Consider the following 5402-nt stretch of genomic DNA (forward strand, 5'->3'; position numbering starts at 1 on the left):
TAACTTGTATTAGCCAAGCATGTGTTTTTCGCTGGCACAAGAGGCCAGGCTAAGCAAGTCCACCAAGTAGTACATGATGACCCCCTCTTTTGGTAGCAAGTGCATCATCTACATCTTCTGGGTTCCCTCTGGCCAGATGATCAACAAAGAGTGCTTTGTGGAGATTTTCAGTGAGTTTGAGAAAAGATTTCATCACAAAAGGCCTGAGCTCTTCTTGGGTTGGTGGCACCTGCACCGGTCCACAGTTCCATCCTGGTAACCAACTACTTGAGGGGGATGGGGCATCAAAACTGTCTCTCACTCTCCCTACAGCCCAGACCTTGCTCCCTGTGACTTTTGGTTGTTCCCCAAGCTGGAGAATCTCAGAAATAGTTGTTTTGAAGACGTTGTTTTGAAGACATTCAAAAGATGAAGGAAGTTGTGACAAGGGTCCCGGACACCTTCACTTTGGAGGACTTCCATGGGGCCTTCGCAGAGTGGCTGGGGTGCCACAGCAAATACATTGAAGTTGGAGGATCCTACTTTGAAGAAGATTAGAATTGTGTATTTCTCTGAAATTAATAAATACCTCTCTCAAATAGTCTGAAAACCTCTGGAATTCTCCTCAAATTACATTTGACAAAGTAATCTGAATGCTAAAGGGTTAAGTATCTGCTTTGCATTTGATTCCTTTTGATGTGAACCCACCTGAGACTACCTTTGGTTGTATAATTCTATAAACAGGACAAATGACGTAGTGATTAAGAGCGCGAGCTACTAACCCCAAGATTCCGAGTTCAATTCCAGGCAGTGACCTGAATAATAATAATAATAACATCGAAAAATACCTTAGAAATGAGAACCCAGCTTCGAAATTTCCCCAAGACACCTGATGAAGGCTGGAGAATATATCAGCCATAACGTTGTGTTAACAACAAACAAGATGGGGACAAATATCCGTCAAATGTAAATAATGATTATCTTGCGGTCTAAAGTTTCAATCTTAATCTATACCCAACTAAAACTCTGATTACTTGCTGGTGTTCTCGTCTAATTTAATATAGCTAAACTGGTGCATAATGGGAAAATATTCTGAAATGTGAATACAAACAGAATAAAACAAGTTTTACATAAATTGAACCATGGTTTCCCAAGATACAGTTTTTGGGGGTTTGTTTCCACAAATTTAAGCAGTCAAACCTAGAGTTATTGCCCTTTACTGTGAACGCCTGGATAGTTTTGTATGTGTGCTTGTCTGTAATTTAATACAGCCAAACTGGTGCATAATGAGAAAATACACTGAAAGTAAAGTACCCCTGAAATGGAAATACAAACAGAATAAGACAAGTTTTGCGTAAATCGGATCTCAGTTTCCCAAGATATGTGCTTGTTTCAGGTACCTTTATAAATAACCAAACTGGCACATAATGAGAAAATACACTGAAAGTAAAGTATTGAAATGTGAATACAAAATAAAACAAGTTTCATTGAAATTGGACCACGGGTTCCCAAGGTACACAGTTTTTTTAGGTACCTTGGACTACTAGTGACCCAACTGGTCACAGCTGGTTTAGTTTTACAGTAAAAACTATTTTGGTTGAATTTTAAACGACAATTTAATAATCCTTTCTACTATAGGCACAAGTCCTGAAATTTGGTGAGGAGGGACTAAATGATTACATCGACCCCAGTGCTTAAATGGTACTTATTTTGTTGACCCCAAAGGATGAAAGGCAAAGTCGACCTTAACAGAATTTAATAATGAAGTTAATTATTTCATCTCTCTCTATTTTTTCTACCACAGTCATAATGGCTTCTGTTCATCTTTGCATTAAACCACTCATAAACACATTCCAGCTTCTGGCCCACAGGTATGTGGTCTCCACTATCAGGTTTTTCTTTTTTTACCGTTACTATAATGGCCTCAGATTTGGCTGCATTCATGCTGCCTCCACAAAGGCATTCCCATCCCACACATCTTCCTCTCATCACTCTTGGGTCCATGCTAATCACTGCACACGTCTTTTCCTTAGGTTTGAGATGAATGTTAACCCTTTCATTACCATATTTCTGTTGAGAAGCTCTGAGTTTCTTTCAATTTAGTAAAATGACTTAGTTATCATTAAGCTAATGTTAGGAACATGAATTTTGACTAAGGTTTCGTGGAAGATTTTAATTCAAAACTTATGAAAGCAAGACATTTGTACTACAGAGCCAGAGCTGGTTTCAGCCAGGTTGGTAATGAAAGAGTCAATGGCATCATTCTCTCCAGTCTTAGAGGCCTGCAAAAGCTATAAGCATTAACCTTTTCTCCAGACACAGCTGACAAAAATCCACAAGATTGTATTTCATTAAAAATATGGTCACAAAGGGTTAAACGGTCTCTAATCTGATCTTAACCTTCATCATTTTGATTTTCTGTGGAAACTGGGTTCTCAAGGTAGTCATTAAGCTCTGCAGTAATTTTGGGAACTGTACTTTTGTGATCCTTTCTAACAATTCGCGTAAGAGTCTGACAGTCCCTATCTGAAAGTTTTGGTTTTGTTTCGACGAGAAGGTTTTTCCCTCTTTCAAGACAGTACTTCTTGATACACCAAACTTTTCAGCCAGTGCCTGCCATACGAGCACCAACAACTTACTATGATTTTAAATTTTCTTTCAGTTATCCATGCTAATATGGAAGACAGACTTTAAATGAAGATGATGATAAATGTAAATCTATAAGACTGGAATTTGTAGAATCCTCAACTGAATAAAGAAAATCAAATGACATATATTCAATGTCTAATGTTAACTTACAAATTCTATTTTTCTAAAAATCAAACTAAAGGAATTTAGAAATTTCCTGAACATAAGAGGCACTGGCAGATTTCTACATTGTCACAGACGTCACCTAATCTGGATTGATAATACAAATATATATTTGTGGTGTCTGTAAAGGTGCTATGAATTGGTTATGATATATAACCATGGTAGTGATTACAACAAGAGAAACCTTGGAAACCTTAGAAGTGATTGAACATGACAATCTAGGTCACAACGGTGAGATGCAAATGGTTAGGTATGAAAATGCTTGATCATGCAACAAGATGACATGACACCGGACTGGATCAAGAGATGTGAAATGAGTGTAAATGGTTATTTGGAGAATGTTAGACCTCATACTGTAAACAACATTTATTTGGGATATATGATATGCAAAAGGCTAGATATGAGAATGTTCTGTGTCAGATACATAGGGAGAAATGCCATGCTAGAAACAGCAGCCAAATATCTCTCATGTCACACTTAAAAATGGAAGGTGGTGTATGTAACCAGCAAAATATAGTCCTAAATACATTATGGGTATGATTATGGCTTCAGCACCTTTGATCAAGGGTCTACTGAATGAGGGCTCACCTAGGACTAAACTACAACATGAAGAAATGTGTTACAGACTAATATAATCTACAATAGAAACAAATAATAATAATCCTTTCTACTGAAGGCACAAGGCCTGAAATTTTGGGGGAGGGGACCAGTCGATTACGTCGACCCCAGTGTTTTACTGGCACTTGATTTATCAATCCTGAAAGGCAAAGTTGACCTCAACGGAATTTGAACTCAGAATATAATGACAGGCAAAATACCACGAAGCACTTCATCCAGCATGCTAATGATTCTGCTAGCATGCCGCCTTAATAATAATAAAATGAGGAATATGGATATTGATTTTTAATTTTTGTTTTGTGTTCTTAAATAAAAATAAATAAATAAAGCATAACTAAAGAACATGGCTTCACAGTTTTATGCTAAAATACAGTGATTGTCATCCAGCCTACCAACCGCATCATATGTGTAATGTTTCATACAGAAAATTCTTTGTTTTTCTTATCCATTTTTGAGAGCAAATGCCTTATTTTTGCAGTGATCTTAAATGAATCATTGTCTTATATAACAAAGAAAAAAATGAAATTCCCTAATTTGGTAAATAAAAAAAATGAAAATTTCCTCGGGTATCAAATTCTAAGCACAGAATGTTTCCACTTTCCTAACTGAAGGGAACAACAGAAACAAAGGGCATCTCATATGCTGTCACAATATTGTTTAATTTGAATGCTTGCCCTGGCACCCCTTCACAACCATCTTTATCTTCTCCCAAATTACTACTACTCACCCTTATATAATGTGGGGTAACCATGTATCTTCTCCATAGCAAAACACCTGTGCTTGTCCCTCAATTACACTCCAGCCTCTCAGCATCTGGATTAAAGTCACCTCCCTCTCTCTAATTTCCTCCTCACACCCACTTAGTCATAGGAGTTTTCCCTTATCTGTTCTTTTTCGGTCCTGCAATTTACTTGGTGACCTCACTAATTCCTGATGGCACAACAAAAAACAAAAATACCCCGTGTACTCTGCTAGGTCGCTTGTGTCAAGAAGGGTGTCCAGTCATAGAAAACAATATGAAGCTAACATTGGAACTTAGCTCTCTGGATCCTGTCAAACCATCCAATCCATGCCAGCATGGAAAATAGATGTTAAATGAAGAGAAGAAGGAAGATAAAGGTGTTACAATAAAAATGTTTACTTATCTGTTGTGAAAAACAAGAAAACGTGTTTGTTGTACCATATTCACCCTGAAGTCAGAATTATTTCCATTCAGATTAAGCTAAAACGTTTTGACTCTTCCCCTGCATACAACAAAATATTAACCCATAAAGTGCTAAGATTTGCACTTATATAGCATGGACTGCTGAGCACATTTTATGAAAATGAGACTACCATGCACACATAAAAAACAAAAAATAGTTAAAGTATCTTCTTAGTATATAATGGTGGCAAGTTTTACATCATCTGAAAAGTCATTAGTTGAATTATTAGTCCTCTTGCATTGGTGGGTATCGGAGCATTTGAGTGACATTAGACCCCAACAAATGCACATAAATTAAATACATCTCTCTGGGCTGTGAACGTGGCCTGTCGATCTGTGCCTGACGGCCACGATCATGGCCTGTCACGCTTTATGTGTTAAATACAGATTTTTACATCATTAAAGGAACTGTGTAAAAATGTCTTCATTGCAACAAATGACATTTAAAAAAAAAAATCAATGAACAAGCTGGCATGGCTGTGTGATTAAGAAGCCTGCTTCTCAACTACTTGCCTCACTGCACGGCATATGAAGTAAGTATCTTTTACTACAACCCGGGTCAACAAAAGCTTTGTGAGTGAATTTAGATGGCAAGAAGTTTGTTGTACATGTGTGCGTGTGTGTGTGGGAGAGAGAGAGTTATTGTCTCCTTGTTTTGACATCATATAATTGTTGTAAATGAGTATCACTGTTATGCAGCAGTATCCTTTATTTCCAGTCTTTTGCAAAAACAAGTCAGGCCATGGGGAAAATATTATTTCATTTGATAACAAATGAGGGTTGGCAACAG

The sequence above is a fragment of the Octopus bimaculoides genome, chromosome 6 (genome assembly GCF_046866305.1).
Source record: "Octopus bimaculoides isolate indiv1 chromosome 6, ASM4686630v1, whole genome shotgun sequence".
NCBI classification, from domain to species: domain Eukaryota; kingdom Metazoa; phylum Mollusca; class Cephalopoda; order Octopoda; family Octopodidae; genus Octopus; species Octopus bimaculoides.